At 47.7% G+C, this 18,893-nt stretch overlaps 1 protein-coding gene across 5 annotated transcripts in view; it reads left to right on the top strand.

Moving 5' to 3' along the window:
- Nucleotides 1-17,877: 17,877 nt before the first annotated feature.
- The window catches only part of CUL2 (cullin 2), an 86,055-nt gene continuing 85,039 nt past the window's right edge, over nt 17,878-18,893 (top strand). For 3 of the 5 annotated variants that reach the window (XR_013344964.1, XM_077808307.1, XM_077808304.1), the window contains exon 1: nt 17,878-18,127. The gene's annotated coding sequence lies outside the window, so the exon portion shown is untranslated. Of the gene's footprint in view, nt 18,128-18,244; nt 18,356-18,468; nt 18,488-18,893 lie in introns of those variants that run through there. The other 2 variants (XM_077808305.1, XM_077808306.1) reach the window with 2 other exon arrangements.

The raw sequence follows: 18,893 nt of genomic DNA, 5'->3' as shown, positions 1-18,893 counted from the left end.
AGAGGTAGATACACTGGAGGGTAGGGATAGGGTCCAGAGTGACCTAGAAAAATTGGAGGATTGGGCCAAAAGAAATCTGATGAGGTTCAACAAGGACAAGTACAGAGTCCTGCACTTAGGACAGAAGAATCCCATGCACCGGTACAGGCTGGTGACCGACTGGCTAAGCAGCAGTTCTGCAGAAAAAGACCTGGGAATTACAGTGGATGAGAAGCTGGATATGAGTCAGCAGTGTGCCCTTGTTGCCAAGAAAGCTAACAACATATTGAGTTGCATTAGTAGGAGCACTGCCAGCAGATTGATGGAAGTGATGATTCCCCTCTATTCGGCACTGCTGACGCCACATCTGGAGTATTGCGTCCACTTTTGGGCCCCACACTACAGAAAGAAGAGAGCCCCGTGGAAGGCAACAAAAATGATAAGGAGGCTGGGGCACATGACTTACGAGGAGAGGTTGAGGGAACTGGGCTTGTTTAGGGTACATCTAAAGTACAAAATTATTTCGAAATTATTCAATTCAAATTTTTGGAAGCGATTTTATACATTCAGTCTTGTGTGTCCCCACTAAAGCATGTGAATTTGCGGAGTGCATCCACAGTACCAAGGCTAGCATCGAATGTCAGAGAGGTGCACTGTGGGTAGCTATGCCACGGGTCCCGGACTCCCCGCCACCCATTGGAATTCTGGGTTAAGCTCCCAGTGCATGATGAGGCAAAAACATTCTCACGAGTGTTTCTGGGTGTGTGTCATCAGTTGCTCCGCCCATGGTGAAAGCTACGGAAGACAATCGTTTCGCGCCTTTTTGGTGTGCAGACACCATACTGCTTTCAGCAGACGGTGCAGTACGGTGCACCGCTTCTCTCCTAGTACTATGAATCCACCTCGCATTTCCTCTCGTCTTGCTGTGTAATCTCTATAAGTATCTACTCTTTCTCTTCCTCATCGAACACTTCCACTGCCAACTCTGCTCGGCCATCGTGAACCGAGCAGCACAGCTTCCGGCGCCAACTCTGCTTTCCCGCTCTTGCCGCGCTACCGAGCTTCTCCATGTTTTCTTTGTCCTGGGCTCCCGCCTCCATAAAAGCTACAGAAGACAACCATTTCGTGCCTTTTTTTTGGCTCTCATGAATCAAAGAGCACCTCTTCCGCTGCCACTCTGCTCTCCTACGTTTCGCGCCCTTTTTCCAGGATTACCTGTAAAGGCGCCACTCAGCAAGCATGGAGCCTGCTCAGATCTCCGCTGCAGTTTTGACCACTGTAAATACCTCGCACATTATCCAGCAGTATGTGCAGTACCTGCAAAACCAGGCAAGGAAGTGAAGACAGCGCGATTACGATAGTGATGACGACATGGACACAGACATTCCGAGAAGCACAGCATGTGGCGATTGGGAGATCATGGTGGCATTGGGCCAGGTTCATGCCATGGAACACAGATTCTGGGCTCGGGAAACAAGCACAGACTGCTGGGACCACACAGTGTTGCGGGTATGGGATGATTCCTAGTGGCTGCAAAAGTTTTGTATGCGTACAGCCACTTTCATGGAACTTTGTGACTTGCTGTCCCCTGCCATGAAGCACAAAGACACCAAAATGAGAGCAGCCCTCACAGTTGAGAAGCGAGCGGCCATAGCCCTGTGGAAGCTTGCAACGCCCGACAGCTACCAGTCAGTCAGGAATCAGTTTGGAGTTGGCAAATCTACTGTGGGGGCTGCTGTGCTGCAAGTAGCTAATGCAATCATTGACCAACTGTTATCAAGGGTAGTGACTTTGGGAAATGTGCAGACCATTGTGAATGGCTTTAATGCACTGGGGTTCCCTAACTGTGACGGGGCAATAGACGGAACGCATATCCCTATCTTGGCCCCAGAACACCAGGATGGCCAGTATGTAAACCACAAGGGGTACTTTTCCATGGTGCTGCAAGCACTGGTGGATCACAAGGGAAGTTTCACCGACATCATCGTGGGATGGCCGGGAAAGGTGCATGATGCTCGCATCTTCTGGATTTCTGGTCTGTTTGAACAGCTACAAGAAGGGACTTACTTCCCAGACCAGAAGATTACTGTTGGGGATGTTGAAATGCCTATAGTTATCTGCGGGGACCTAGCCTACCCCTTAATACCATGGCTCATGAAGCTGTACACAGGCACCCTGGACAGTAGTAAGGAGCAGTTCAATTATAGGCTGAGCAAGTGCAGAATGGTTGTAGAATGTGCCTTTGGACATTTGAAAGCTCGCTGGCACAGTTTACTGACTCGGTTAGATCTCAGCACAATCAATATTCCAATTGTAATTGCTGCTTGTTGTGTGCTCCACAGTATCTGTGAGAGTAAGGGGGAGACATTTATGGCAGGGAGGGAGGTTGAGGCAACTCGACTGGCGGCCAATTTTGCACAGCCAGACAACACTGGGATTAGAAGATCGCAACAGGGAGTGCTGCACATCAGAGAAGCTTTGAAACCCAGATTCATGACTAGCCAAGGTACGGTGTAACAGTTGTCTTTGTTTCTATTGAAGTTATCTGCCCCCTATACATATGAAAGGAAATAAAGTCACAATTGTTTAAAAACCGTTCTTTATTATTTGTTGCACAAACACATTGAGAGAAATCAGAAGGTAGACCGGAGCAGGGGGGTACTAGAGGAGAGAGGTGGAGGAGGAGGGAAGGACAAATTCGGAAACCCAATCAAAATTTCAGATATGCCAGCTTTCTGCTGCTTGTGCAATCCTCTGGGGTTGAGTGTGTGGGTCCCCGTAGCCTCCCCCACGTGTCCTTGGGTGTCTGGGTGAGGAGTCTATGGAACTTGGGGAGGAGGGAGGGCGGTTATACAGGGGCTGCAGCAGCAATCTGTGGTCTTGCTGCCTTTCCCGCATTAGAGCCACCATACAGCAGAGCATGTCAGTTAGCTCCCCCATTAGCTCGAGCACAGCATCCTGTCTGTTCTCATTGCGTGCGTCCCTCCTCTCTTAATGTTCATTTAATGCTTTACGGGACTCTGCAATTGTTTGCCTCCACGCATTCAGCTGGGCCCTATCAGTGCGGGAGGACTGCATGAGCTCGGCAAACATGTCCTCCCGAGTTTGTTTTTTCCGCCTTCTAATCTGGACCAGCTTCTGGGACAGAGTAGATAGGGGCCACGTTGAAACATTTGCACCTGCGGGAGGAGAAAAAGGGAGGGTACTATTTTAAAAGATACATTTTAGAGAACAAAGGGGACACTCTTTCTCAGTGAAACAGGCAATGCATAGTACACAGCACATGTTCTTTCTGTGCAAGGTTGCATTTTGCCTCTTATACTGAAGTGCCTGCTACTCTGGTGTGAGTAAGCCATCACACGCGGCCAGGCGACAGAATTCAGCTTGCAGGCAGCCATGGTAAGCCCGAGGGGCACACGGGGTTCTGCTTCTTCTGTATTCATTTCAATGCTTTCAAACTGCCAGGCCCCCTTTCCCATAGCAAACAATGCCTGGTGGGTTTGCCATATAAAAGGAGGGCCTACAGGCTCTCTGGGATGATTGCATCACACAACACCGCCCCAAACACACACCCTGTGTGGCTCCGATGAGGCTTTAAACTAAACGCGAACAGCCCAGCGCAGCTGGGTTTCCCCCCACCCCGCGGCTCCAATCAGGCTCTCACTCACCAGAAGTGCCTTCTCTAGGGTCATGGTCTGGGAACCCACATTGGGAGTCGGGGGAGGCTATTGGGTCCAGCGTTAAGTTGGAGTGGGCCCGACTGTTATAAAAAGCCAGTCAGCTGTAAACCAGCTGAGCGGCGAACAGCAGAGAGGCTAACAGAGGGAGTTCGCCTGGAATCTGTCTGAGAGGAGGCATGCTAAGGGCTGCATTAGGGAGGCTGTATCTGAGTGTCTGTTGGGGGACAGTTTGACTGTGTGCTTGACTGATTGTTTGAAAAGTGTGAATTGGGAGTGCTTTGTTCAGGTGAGCCTTGAGTGGGCCTGACCTATAAAAAGCCAGTCAGTTGCGAACCAGCTGAGTGGTGAACAGCAGAGAGGCTAACAGAGGGAGTTTGCCTGGGGAGAGCCCACTGAGGCTTACATCTTGCCGGCACATCTGAGTAGTTACTACAACTCCTGAGGAAGCTCATAGAAGGAAGGTAATATGGATGGGGAATGTTCAGCTATTGTGACCTGCACTGGATGTGCCATGTTTGTCTTTCTTCCACAGGACAGAAGCGACTTTGGAGACCAGCTTGCACTTTGTACAGACATATTGGAAGAGAAGGTTCAAGGTGTGGAGAAACAAGTATCGACCCTGCGTTGCATAAGAGAAACTGAAGATTTCCTGGACAGACGTCAGGGTATGCTTCTATGGGCACAATGTTCTGAAGATTCAGAGCAGGCTGCGCAGCGGGGACAGGAGGACGGTGAAGAAATTTGGCAGCATGTGACCTCCAGAAGAAGAAAGAGGAGCGTCCATGTACCAGCAACGCAGATACAGGTAAGCAACCATTTTCATGTTCTCTCCACAGGTACTAATGTGGAGAGTGGACTAGATGATACATCTGAGGGAAGTGAACAGAAGGAGACTCCGCCAATTGGAAGGCATGAGATGCACTGTCCTAGGGATGGGGGTTTCACGACCACCACTCCCAAGAGAAGGAGGCGGCTGGTGGTGGTCGGGGACTCTCTCCTCGGGGGACTGAGTCATCTATCTGCCGCCCCAACTGGGAAAACCGAGAAGTCTGCTGCTTGCCAGGAGCTAGGATTCACGATATGACGGAGAGACTGCCGAGATTCAGCAAGTCCTCGGATCGCTACCCCTTCCTGCTTCTCCACATGGGCACCAATGATACTGCCAAGAATGACCTTGAGCGGATCACTGCAGACTACATGGCTCTGGGAAGAAGGATAAAGGAGTTTAAGGCGCAAATGGTGTTCTCGTCCATGGTTTCCTCCCTGTGGAAGGAAAAGGCCTGGGTAGAGACCATCGAATCGTGGAAGTCAACGAATGGCTACGCAGGTGGTGTCAGAGAGAAGGCTTTGGATTCTTTGACCATGGGATGGTGTTCCAAGAAGGAGGAGTGCTAGGCAGAGACGGGCTCCACTGAAAGAAGAGAAGGAGGAGCATCTTCGCAAGCAGGCTGGCTAACCTATTGAGGAGGGCTTTAAACTAGGTTCACCAGGGGTAGGAGACCAAAGCCCTGAGGTAAGTGGGGATGTGGGATACTGGGAGGAAGCACGAGCAGGGGAGCGGGAAAGGGGAGGGCTCCTGACTCATACTAAGAAAGCAGGACAAACAGCAAGTTATCTCAGGTGCCTATACACAAATGCAAGAAGCCTGGGAAACAAGCAGGGAGAACTGGAAGTCCTGGCACAGTCAAGGAATTATGATGTGAATGGAATAACAGAGACTTGGTGGGATAACTCATGTGACTGGAGTACTGTCATGGATGGATATAAGCTATTCAGGAGGGACAGGCAGGGCAGAAAAGGTGGGGGAGTTGTACTGTATGTAAGAGAGCAGTATGACTGCTCAGAGCTCCGGTATGAAACTGCAGAAAAACCTGAGTGTCTCTGGATTAAGTTTAGAAGTGTGAGCAACAAGGGTGATGTCGTGGTAGGAGTCTGCTATAGACCACCGGACCAGGGTGATGAGGTGGACGAGGCTTTCTTCCAGCAACTAATGGAAATTACTAGATCGCAGGCCCCGGTTCTTATGGGAAACTTCAATCACCCTGATATCTGCTGGGAGAGCAATACAGTGGTGCACAGACAATCCAGGAAGTTTTTGGAAAGTGTAGGGGACAATTTCCTGGTGCAAGTGCTGGAGGAACCAACTAGGGGCAGAGCTTTTCTGGACCTGCTGCTCACAAACCAGGAAGAATTAGTAGGGGAAGCAAAAGTGGAGACGAACCTGGGAGACAGTGACCATGAGATGGTCGAGTTCAGGATCCTGACACAGGGAAGAAAGGAGAGCAGCAAAATACAGACCCTGGACTTCAGAAAAGCAGACTTTGACTCCCTCAGGAAACTGATGGGCAGGATCCCCTGGGAGAATAACATGAGGGGGAAAGGAGTCCAGGAGAGCTGGCTGTATTTTAAAGAATCCTTATTGAGGTTGCAGGAACAAACCATGCCGATGTGTAGAAAGAATAGTAAATATGGCAGGTGACCAGCTTGATTTAACAGTGAAATCCTTGCTGATTTTAAACACAAAAAAGAAGCTTACAAGAAGTGGAAGATTGGACAAATGACCAGGGAGGAGTATAAAAATATTGCTTGGGCATAGGAGTGAAATCAGGAAGGCCAAATCACACTTGGAGTTGCAGCTAGCAAGAGACGTTAAGAGTAACAAGAAGGGTGTCTTCAGGTATGTTAGCAACAAGAAGAAAGTCAAGGAAAGTGTGGGCCCCTTACTAAATGAGGGAGGCAACCGAGTGACAGAGGATGTGGAAAAAGCTAAGGTACTCAATGCTTTTTTTGCCTCTGTCTTCACGAACACGGTCAGCTCCCAGACTACTGCACTGGGCAGCACAACATGGGGAGGAGGTGACCAGCCATCTGTGAAGAAAGAAGTGGTTTGAGACTATTTAGAAAAGCTGGATGAGCACAAGTCCATGGGGCTGGATGTGCTGCATCTGAGAGTGCTAGAAGAGTTGGCGGATGTGATTGCAGAGCCACTGGCCATTATCTTTGAAAACTCATGGCGATCGGGGGAGGTCCCGGATGACTGGAAAAAGGAGAATGTAGTGCCCATCTTTAAAAAAGGGGAGAAGCAGGATTCTGAGAACTACAGGCCAACCAACCTCACCTCAGTCCCTGGAAAAATCATGGAGCAGGTCCTCAAGGAATCAATTCTGAAACACTTTGAGGAGAGGAAAGTGATCAGGAACAGTCAGCATGGATTCACCAAGGACAAGTCATTCCTGACTAATCTAATTGCCTTCTATGACGAGATAACTGGCTCTGTGGATGAGGGGAAAGCAGTGGATATGTTGTTCCTTGACTTTAGCAAAGCTTTTCACACAGTCTCGCACAGTATTCTTGCCAGCAAGTTAAAGAAGTATGGGCTGGATGAATGGACTATAAGGTGGATAGAAAGCTGGCTATATTGTCTGGCTCAACAGGTAGTGATCAATGGCTCCATGTGTGGTTGGCAGCCGGTATGAAGTGGAGTGCTCCAAGGGTGGGTCCTGGGGCCGGTTTTGTTCAATATCTTCATTAATGATCTGGAGGATGGTGTGGATTGCAAGTCTGCAGATTACAGCAAGTCTGCAGATTACACTAAACTAGGGGGAGAGGTAGATATGCTGGAGGGTAGGGATAGGATACAGAAGGACCTAGACAAATAGAGGATTGGGCCAAAAGAAATCTGATGAGATTCAATAAGGACAAGTGCAGAGTCTTGCACTTAGGACAGAAGAATCCCATGCACTGCTACACACTAGGGACCGAGTGGCTAGGCAGCAGTTCTGGAGAAAAGGACCTAGGGTTTACAATGGACGTGAAGCTGCATATGAGTCACCAGTGTGCCCTTGTTGCCAAGAAGGCCAATGGCATTTTGGGATGTATCAGTAGGGGCATTGCCAGCAGATCAAGGGACGTGATATTTCCCCTCTATTCGACATTGGTGAGGCCTCATCTAGAGTACCGTGTCCAGTTTTGGGCCCCACACTACAAGAAGGATGTGGAAAAATTGGAAAATGTCCAGCGGAGGGCAACAAAAATGATTCGGGGACTGGAACACATGACTTATGAGGAGAGGCTGAGAGAACTGGGATTGTTTAGTCTGCGGAAGAAAAGAAAGAGGGGGGATTTGATAGCTGCTTTCAACTACCTGAAAGGGGGTTCCAAAGAGGATGGATCTAGACTATTCTCAGTGGTAGCAGATGACAGAACAAGGAATAATGGTCCCAAGTTGCAGTGGGGGAGGTTTAGGTTGGATGTTAGGAAAAACTTTTTTACTAGGAGGGTGGTGAAGCACTGGAATGCGTTATCTGGGGAGGTGGTGGAATCTCCTTCCATAGACATTTTTAAGGTCTGGCTTGACAGAGCCCTGGCTGGGATGATTTAGTTGGGGATTGGTCCTTGTTTGAGCAGGGGGTTGGACTAGATGACCTCCTGAGGTCCCTTCCAACCCTGATATTCTATGATTCTAATAGTTCCTAGCTAGGGGGAAAACGGATTCCTCACTTGCCACCTTTGCACTGTCTTCCTCCTCCTCTTCATCCTCCAGTAACTCATCCTCCTCGCTCCATGCAACTCCCCTCTTGCTGGTGTCCATGGACAGTGGTGGGGTAGTGGTGGCGTCACCCCCCATAATTGCATGCAGTTCATGGTAGAAGCGGCATGTATGGGGCTATGACCCAGCGTGCCCGTTCATGTCCCTGGCTTTTTGGTACATTTGCCTGAGCGCCTTGATTTTTGTACGACACTGCTCTGTGTCCCTGGAGTAGCCTCTCTCCGTCATGGCCCTGGAGACTTTATCGTACCTATTTGCGTTTCTTTTTGGAACGTAGTTCTGCCATAACAGATTCGTTTCCCCAACACGCAATGAGATCCAGTACCTCCCATTCGGACCATGCTGGAGCTCGTCTGTGAATACAGGACTGCGTGGTCTCTTGTAATGGTGGACTCTGCGAGGGACAGCTCTAGGATTTTTGCCACCTTAAGCAAAAAAATGTTTGGCTACTCCCGTTTTTTTTTCGTGCCCCCCCAGCTCCGCCCCATCTCCGCCCCTTCCCAACCCCTTTCCCACCCCTTGCCCAAATCCCCGGCCCCTCCTCTTCCCCTGGGCTTGCTGCATTTCCCTCCCCCCCCGCAACCTCCCACCCTAGCTCACCTCTGCTCTGCCTGCTCCCCTGAACACGCTGCTGCTCCACTTCTCCCCCCTGCCTCTCAGGCAAGGGAGAGGCCGTGCGTTCAGGGGAGCAGGTGGAGCGGAGGTGAGCGAGGGTGGGGGGGAGCTCAGGAAGTAACTGTGGGGGTAGAGGAACCGCTCCCTCCCCAGCTCACTTCCGCCCCACCGCCGCCGCCTCCTGCAAGCGTGCGGCTGCTTGGCTTCTCCTCCCTCCCTCCCAGGCTTTCAGCGCAAAACAGCTGTTTCACGCGCTGCAAGCCTGGGAGGGAGGGGGGAGAAGCGGAGAGGTGGTGGTGAGCTCAGGGGAGCAGGCAGAGGCAGAGCGGAGGCAAGTTGGGGAGGCAGGGGCACATTTCTAGGGGCGGCATGGCTGGCGCTGGAATGCAGCCCCTTAGAAATCTGCCGCCCCAAGCACCTGCTTGTTTTGCTGGTGCCTAGAGCCGGCCCTGGACTCTGCATGGTCACCTGTGATGATGGACTGTGCTGATGGTGACCAAACAGGAAAAGAAATTCAAAAGTTCCTGGGGCTTTTACTGCCTACCTGGCTAGTGCATCAAAGTTGAGAGTGTGGCAGATGACAGAACAAGGAGCAATGGTCTCAAGTTGCAGTAGGGGAGGTCTAGGTTGGATATTAGGAAGCACTATTTCACTAGGAGGGTGGTGAAGTACTGGAATGGGTTACCTAGGGAGGTGGTGGAATCTCCATCCTTAGAGGTTTTTAAGGCCCCACTTGACAAAGCCCTGGCTGGGATGATTTGGTTGGGATTGGTCCTTCTTTGAGCAAGGGGATGGACTAGATGACCTCCTGAGGTATCTTCCAACCCTGATATTCTAGGATTCTATGCCTAAATGAAGCTCTCCTTAAAGCAGGGATTCTCAAACTGGGAGTTGGGACCCCTCAGGGGGTTGCGAGGCTATTACATGAGGGGTTGTGAGCTGTCAGCCTCTACCCCAAACCCTGCTTTGCCTCGAGCATTTATAATGGTGTTAAATGTACAAAAAAGTGGTTTTTAATTTATGGGGGGGGGTCACACTCAGAGGCTTGCTATGTGAAAGGGATCACCAGTACAAAAGTTTGAGTACCCCTGCCTTCAAGTGTATCCAAAACAAAAACAAAAATCAATTTTTTCTGGTGTGTGTGTGTGTGTGTGTAAAACTGTTGACTTCTAACATTTAGAACTGTAAAAATAAAGAACTGACTTTCTTCAAATTTGACTTGATTTTTAAAGGACTGCTGTGGTGAGAAAAGTGACTGTAGAAATGGCACCTTATTATTAAATATATGTGCTTCTGTCAAAGTTTGACTCAGACTCACAATTTATCAGACCATTCTGTTCTATTAGCAAAGCTGCTCTGCTAATACATTTAGAAGTGAGCCTCCGGAGGGGGGCTTGTGTCTCTTAATTTATGCAGTTTTTTAGAGAACAAGTTACAGAGAAGTTACAGACAAAAGAAGAAAAAGATTTTAGTCACCACCCTTCGAGATCCCTGAGACCAGTCACGTATCTTCAATTACCTGCCACCCTTAACAATCTCCTTTAACAGCTTCCAGTTAACTTAACTAATTGCCTTCACACCTTCCATTCTGATGCCTGCTTCTTAGACGTGCTGGCTCTATCTTAATTGCTTCTCCATTCAAAAGCTAACTGTCCCTACGTGTGCTCCCTCAGATACTTTGTAACATGTTTTAGCATGCCCTCTCATATACAATGTATCCAGCATGTCCCCTTATACAAGGTTATACTTATACAATGTTATACTTCCACACTTCCTATCCAGGGATTTCCCTACATCCTGCCTGAATTTCCCCAACATCCCCGCCAGCGGTCAACTAGTTACATGCAATGTTGTCAATTTAGTCATTGGTTGGAAATTTGAATTGAAATTGAAACATTAATACGCACTTTGAAAGCATATACAGTATATAATAAAATACTTGTACCTGAAAAAGCATAATAGGTTTCAAAAGTATGAAGAAAGACTAGCTTCCTCACACAACTGTTATTTTTTCTGACAATGTCAGTGCATTCATTTCAGCGATGTTGGCCAACCTAATCATTTCAAATTATGATTTGTAAGCAAGGTCTGAATGAGCTCTCCCCTGACAGCTAATGATGATCTGGAGGGTGGGGGGAAAAGCTTTGGACCAGCCTGTATTTACATGAACACACCGACTTTAAAAAAAGAAAGAAAGAAAGAAAAAAAGAGTACTTGTGGCACCTTAGAGACTAACAAATTTATTTGAGCATAAGCTTTCGTCAGCTGTTTAGTCTCTAAGGTGCCACAAGTACGCCTTTTATTTTTGCGGATACAGACTAATACGGCTGCTACTCTGACACCTACTCTACTGTATCCAGGAGACCGAACTGTGTTGCCCAAATGATCAATTTTCGCTGGTGTTGGGTTACAAAATCATTGTGACATAGCTGGCATCACAGACACTTGGTGGAATAATACACATGACTGGAATATTGGTATAGAAGGGTACAGCTTGGTCAGGAAGGACAGGTAGGGAAAAAAGGGAGGAGGTGTTACTTTATATATTAAAAATGTATATACTTGGACTGAGATTGAGATAGAAATAGGAGACAGACATGTTGAAAGTCTCTGGGTAAAGATAAAAGGGGTAAAAAACAAGGGTGATGTCATGGTGGGGGGTCTACTACAGACCGCCTAATCAGGAAGAACAGGTGGATGAGGCTTTTTTTTAAACAGCTAACAAAATCATCCAAAGCACAGGACTTGGTGGTAATGGGGGACTTTAAATACTCAGACATCTGTTGGGAAAATAACACAGCAGGGCACAGATTATCCAACAAGTACTTGGAATGTATTGGAAACAATTTTTTAATCTCAGAAGGTGGAGACAGCTACTAGGGGAGAGGCTGTTCTAGATTTGATTTTGACAAATAGGGAGGAACTGGTTGAGAATTTGAAAGTGGAAGGCAGCTTGGATGAAAGTGATCATAAAATGATAGAGTTCATGATTCTAAGGGCATGTCTTCACTAGCAATGTTAAAGCACTGCCACGGCAGAGCTTTAACATGGCTGCTTAGTCGTGGCACCAGCATTATAAAAAAGCCACCTCCACAAGGGGCGTGGCTCCCAGCGCTGTAGCACTGTCTACACTGCCACATTACAGCGGCATTACATTACATTACACTGAAACTTGCAGTGCTTAGGGGGGTGTTTTTTCACACCCCTGAGTGAGAAAATTGCAGCACTGTAAAGTGGCAGTGTAGCCAAGGCCTAAGGAATGGTAGGAGGGAGAAGAGCAAAATAAAGACAATGGATTTCAAGAAGGCAGACTTTAGCAAACTCAGGGAGTTGGTAGGTAAGATCCCATGGGAAGCAAGTCTAAGGGAAAAAAACAATAGAAGACAGTTGGCAGTTTTTCCACAGTGATATTATTAAGGGCACAAAAGCAAACTATCCCACTGAATAGGAAAGATAGGAAGTGTGGCAAACCAACCTGATAGCTTTCTTTGACAGAGTAACAAGCTTTGTGGATGGGGGGAAGTGGTAGATGTGGTATATCTTGACTTTAGTAAAGCTTTTGATACTGTCTCACATGACCTTCTCATAAACAAACTAGGGAAATGCAACCTAGATGGAACTACTATAAGGTGGGTGAAAAACTGGTTGGAAAACCATTCCCAGAGAATAGTTATCAGTGGTTCACAATCATGCTGGAAGGGCAGAACGAGTGGGATCCCACAGGGATCAGTTTGGGTCTGGTTCTGTTCAATATCTTCATCAGTGATTTAGATAATGGTATAGAACAGGGATCGGCCACCTTTGGCACACGGTCCATCAGGGAAAGCCACTGGCAGGCCGGGATGGATTGTTTACCTGCAGCGTCCGCAGGTTCAGCTGATCGCAGCTCCCACCGACCGCCGTTCACTGTTCCAGGCCAAAGGAGGCTGCGGGAAGCGGAAGCCAACACATCCCTTGACCCACGCTGCTTGAGGCAGAGCAGAAGCTGTTGAGAGAATTATGAAGCTACTTTTAGTCTTTTTTCAGAATCTAACCACAACTGGATTATCCATTGGAAGCTTCTAGTTTCTCCATATTTTTTCGTTGAGCAAGTGAAAAAATTATTAGAACACATGGGGAGTGTGTGTATAGGGGTTGTCATGCTTATATAACACACTAACAGCTAAACTGCTTTTGCTCAAACTTAAAAACCTAATTAGTAGGCTAAAACCAAACAGCATTCTTTCTGGGATGAAACTTTCCATGTGCATCTGAAAGGGGAGTTAAAACTGAAACTGCATTTCTGAACAAGGTATCAATTGCACTAGCAAATGCTACAATATATTTTGATTTTTTTTCTCCGTTCAGAAAGTCATTGTTTGACAATCTTCTTTTTTCTTGTCACTCTAAACTTCTAAAATGAAAAGAAACACAACAAATCTCCCAGCACAGAGAACAGATTTGTTAAGAAGGTGCAAGTGGTTAGTTACTTTTCTGACCATAACTACCCTTTTAAAAGCAAGTCAAATTTGAAGAAAACATTTTTTTAAAGTCATGAACGTTGAAGTCAATAATTTTACACATGCACTTTTTAAAAAAAAGAACATTTTCTATGGCTTTGTTGGGTTGCAAAACACTAGAATTAGTTACTACTACCCCCCCCCCCAGATGTTCTGGTTTAACTTGGATTTAAACTTGGAGAGTGGTCAGTTTGGATGAGCTATTACCAGCAGGAGAGTGAGTTTGTGTGTGTATGGGGGTGGGTTTTTGGAGGGGGGTGAGGGAGTGAGAGAACCTGGATTTGTGCAGGAAATGGCCTAACTTCATTATCATGCACATTGTGTAAAGAGTTGTCACTTTGGATGGGCTATCACCAGCAGGAGAGTGAATTTGTGTGGGGGGGTGGAGGGTGAGAAAACCTGGATTTGTGCTGGAAATGGCCTAACCTGATGATTACTTTAGATAAGCTATTACCAGCAGGACAGTGGGGTGGGAGGAGGTATAGTTTCATATTCTCTGTGTATATATAAAGTCTGCTGCAGTTTCCACGGTATGCATCTGATGAAGTGAGCTGTAGCTCACGAAAGCTCATGCTCAAATAAATTGGTTAGTCTCTAAGGTGCCACAAGTACTCCTTTTCTTTTTACTCATTACTATGTAACCCAATATCAGCAATTTTTCTGTTTAGGGGCCTTCAAAAGCAGGTTCCACCTCTCTCCATCCCTGTTTCTGTATGGAGAAGCCACTGGCACACTGACATTCCCAGCTGCCAAGAACCTTTTGACTTCAACGTTCTATTCCCTCCACCTGTTAGAGGTCTTGCCTGTACAGGCATTCTAAACTGTATGATACTGTTCAGCCACTAGGTGGTGCTGTGTGAGACAAACCTTAATTAAGCTAGCCTCAGCCACTTCTGACAGAGCATTAAAGTATCTTGTTATAGGAAACACATCTGGTGTGTATCTCTATGAGAAGCTCTGTAGTCAGTCCCTATCTGCAACAGAAACTTGACTGCTAGTAGCAGCCCTGCAACCTACAGTGTACAAGAAGTACATGACATCACTCAAACCCATTCTACTTGCTGTTTGAATAGTAGTAGAGCTGAAGAGTCTATCATTCAATGTGCCCCTTGTTTCACCAGAACCTGATACAGCTGTAGGTGTTTCACCGTAGCACAACCTTCCTCTAACTGCAATTGATCTAAAAATATCAACAGCCTTAGGACTATCTGACCCTTACAAGGTGCTGCACTCTTACTCTAGGTGATTGCACAGACTTGCCCAATTGTTGTTTTATAGCCCACAATCTGGCCTTGCATATTTTTCTTTCTGGATAGCTGCCAGAAATTCCCCCCTCTCTCAGTTGCTGGGGACTATATTCTTCTTATTTAGGAAAAGCAGGGCTTGTATTTAATAACTACATTATTTTTATTTAAACATTAAATAACTCTAACACAAGAGCAGCCAGAGTCTGGTGTTGAATGCAACTTGCAGCTCTATGCAGTCCAGAACCCCACCTTCCAAAATGGAAAATCACCTTTTATCTCTATAGCCATATTTGAATCCTGAGGTACTAATCAGCTGCTCCACCCTGAGGATGCTTTATCAGTTGCTCTGGGTGAGGTGAAAGGGGCTCATTATCTCTCATATGATTTGCATCTGGTACCAGGGGTGTAGAGGAATAGTCCCCCTTGTATGACCCAAACCCTCTTGCCCTTGTCATGGGTTTTGTTCTCTTTCCCATACTAAGTAGTGACAGCAGAAGACATCTTCTTGATTACTGAATAACAGTGTTCTGAGGAGAGATGCAAATGACCAGGCCCCTCTCAAGAGAAAACTGGCCTAGCCTCCTGGAAGAATGAGAGATGAGCACCGTTTGGGAAGGAGATGCCTGAGCCCTATTAAGATTAGGAAGAAATTGATAGACTGTGAAGGTAAAAGCTTGATGGGTTGTTTGTTTGGGTTGGAAAAAAGTAGAGAGTACTGTAGTGGGGTGTCTTTGTTCAGAGAGGCCATTTATAAATGGCTATATCCTTGAAGAGAGGAGCTGGTTTACAGGTGTGATTCAGCATGATGGGAGAAGAGCAGAGGGGAAGTTTAAGAGGTAAGGGACAGATGGGTAAAGTCAACTGTGAATATATACAACTTATAAAAATGTTAGTTTTACATAAGTTAGTTTACACCTTTTTCAGGGGCCAATGTAGGTAGGTCTGTAGTGGAATTTAGCAATCCTGCCCAACTTATACAAACTGCAAAAGGCATCATTAAGCAAAACAGCAGCCTGCTAAGTTATGTCTTGGCTAAGAAAATTTTCACTCTTCCCAGTGACTGGCAACTGATGATTCCCACAGCATATCCTTAGTGAAAACTGAAGAGGCAGCTATGTAGAATACTGTGAGGAGTCCCTGGGGGTGGGAGGTACATAAGAATGGCTATACTAGGTCAGACCAAAGGTCCATCAAGCCCAGTATCCTGTCTTTCAAGAGTGGCCAATGCCAGGTGCCCCAGGGGGACTGAACAGAACAGGTAATCATCAAGTGATCCTTTCCCTGTCGCTCATTCCCAGCTTCTTTGGCAAACAGAGGCTAGGGACGCCATACCTGCCCATTTCCAGGATCCCAACAGGCTGGCTAATAGTCATTGATGGACCTATCCGTCATGAATTTATCTAGTTCTTTTTTGAACCCTGTTATAGTCTTGGCCTTCCACAACATCCTCAGGCAAGGCATTCCACAGGTTGACTGTGTGTTGTGTGAAAAAACACTTTTGTTTTAAACCTGCTGCCTATTAATTTAATTTGGTGACCCCTAGTTCTTGTATTATGATAAGGAGTAAATAACACTTCCTTATTTACTTCCTCCACACCAGTCATGATTTTCTACACCTCTATCATATCCCCTAGTAATTGTCTTTTTTCCAAGCTGAAAAGTCCCAGTCTTATTGATTGCTCCTCATATAGAAGCCGTTCCATACCCCTTATCATTTTTGTTGCCCTTTTTTAAACCTTTTCCAATTCCAATATATCTTTTTTTGAGATGGAGTGACCACATCTGCACAAGATGTGGGTGTATGATGGATTTATATAGAGGCAATATGATATTTTCTCTCGTTATCTATCCCTTTCTGAATGATTCCCAACATTTTGTTTGCTTTTTTGACTGCTGCTGCACATTGAGTGGATGTTTTCAGAGAACTATCCACAATGACTCCAAGATCTCTTTCTTGACTGGTAACAGCTAATTTAGACCCCAACATTTTTTATGTATAGTTGGGATTATATTTTCCAATGTGCATTACTTTGCGTTTATCCACATTGAATTTCATCTGCCATTTTGTTGCCCAGTCACCCAGTTTTGTGAGATCCTTTTGTAGCTCTTTGCAGTCGGCCTGGGACTTAACTATTTTGAGTAATTTTGTATCATCTGCAAATTTTGCCACCTCACTGTTTTCCCCTTTTTCCAGATCATTTATGAATATGTTGAATGGGACCGGTCCTTGTACAGACTCCTGGGGAACACCACTATTTACCTCTCTCTATTCTGAAAACTGACCATTTATTCCTACCCATTGTTTCCTATCTTTTAAACAGTTACCAAACCATGAGGACCTTCCCTCCTATCCCCCCATGACAGGTAGGAGCATATCAAGCTGTGAGAATCTCATGGGTAGTGGGAAATTTGTTATAAATTATGTGGAGATGTGAGTGAGACCTCTAAGTAATCACATGTGGACTGCCTTCACTAGGGAAAAAGTGTTCTTAGTTTGTGTGTAAACTACAGACTGGCTTGTCTTCATTAAGAGTTTATCTTGCGTGAGTTAAGTCGATTGAGAACACCTTCCCACAGCCGGGCGAGGAAGGTCATGGGGGAGTTGACAGTAGAGGCAGCAGGGGAGTTAGCTGTGAATGTATGTTTGGCGATGTAGGTATTTCGTTATAAATGCCTGTGATTAGCCTCCAAGTGTATGTCCTGTATTATAAGCGTTTTCTTTATTTACAGTACTTATTTTCAGTCAAGCAATGGTATGAATACAATAGTAAATAACATGAAAATGCATAACCGGCTTTCTGGAAGGGCTGCATGCCCCGCCTCCCACCCCTCCCCGCAAGAGGCACTCCCTCGGTCCCTAGGGAATGGGACTCTAATAGAGTGCAAGATGAGACCTTCCTGGGCGGACGGATGATCCCACATCTCCCTGCTGGAGGGTTTCTTGTACTGTATCGATTCCTGTGTTTTTAATCCTGTGAAAGGTTGGAGGCATGCGAGTCGTGTGGTGCGGTTGTATGGCAGGACGCAGCAGTGGTGTGTGTGCAGGATGTGCTGCAAGCGCATAGGGAGGAAAAGTGAGGGCAGTAGCCGTGGTGGAGTGGCAGAGCCGCGACTGTAATGCTGGAGACCGTTGCGAGCGGAGTCCCAGGTGCCTAACTTGTATTGCCCCAACGATGCTCCATTTCAAGCCGTGCGTGCAGTGCACCACGGAGACTGATTTATTGCACAGAAGAGCTGGAGCATGCGCAGAAGAAACCATATGGAAGCTGGTGAGTAACGCATGCGCATGGAGGAGAAGGGAAATAAATCCGAACAAGCAGCGCGAAGCATGCGCATGCGGACCCCGCCTGGCCTTGCGCTAAGGGGAGTTCAATTAGTTATTTGCGGTAACAGAAGTCGAATGAATTTAGACTCTCTGCACTTCCCGTAGTGTGGACTGTACCAAAGCCGGCCCGGGGGAGAGGTGCATCGCGGCCAGGCCCGGCCGTTCGCCCAGCGCCTTTGGGCAGACGCAAGCAGTGGCCGGCTGTGTGACTTGAGGCGCACGCAGCGAGGCGGGTGAGTATCCGGCAGGACCCGAGCGCGATGGGGCCGGAGTGTCCGGAGGCTTCCCCCCCACACCCCGCGGTCTGCAGTGCATTGGCGGCGCCGGCGGAGAGACGGGGCTGGGGGCCGCGGCTGGGTAATGGCAGCGCTGTGAGGAGGGGGAGCGGGGCAGGGACTGCAGCCTCAGGACACGGAGGAGGGAGGCCGGCCGGCTCCGCTGACTCAGGCCTCTGCTGCCAGGTAACCCCCGCCTGGAGGCGCCTCTGGCTCCCCAGCGAACGCCGTGGGGAAGCGGAGTGAGGGCTGCCCCGGCTCCGAGGGGGTATGACCTCCTCGCGCACGGCCTGGATCCGCTGGGCCCGTCTCTGGGGGGTATGTTACCGCCGAGCGCATTTGCTGGCCCTGCGCCTCCCGCGAGGGCGGACTCCTTCTCCTCTCCCCCGGGGTCTGTTGGCTGCTCCCCAAAACCCCTGGCCCTCGTGACGGGTTTTGTTCTCCCCACGCTAAGCCCCGCCGGGTTGAGGTCCCGGCCATGTTTGACTCCTTGCACCCGTTCTGAGTTGTTCCTAGCAGGCCCCGAAATCCGCCCCCGGCCCTCGAGGGAATGTTACACCCCCGTCCCCGCCAGTTTCACTTTTGGTTTGGGAGTGAATAATGTGGGTGTGGAGGGGCAGGGAGGTGAGGGACCCACCGCCCACTCAGCCTACTTATTTTGCTGCTGGGCGATTTCGAGGTTGCTGGACTGGCCAACTTAAATCTTTAAGATGTTCCAACTTCA

Source organism: Eretmochelys imbricata, chromosome 2, assembly GCF_965152235.1.
Source record: "Eretmochelys imbricata isolate rEreImb1 chromosome 2, rEreImb1.hap1, whole genome shotgun sequence".
Classification (NCBI taxonomy): domain Eukaryota; kingdom Metazoa; phylum Chordata; order Testudines; family Cheloniidae; genus Eretmochelys; species Eretmochelys imbricata.
This window is presented reverse-complemented; position numbering and strand designations above follow the sequence as displayed.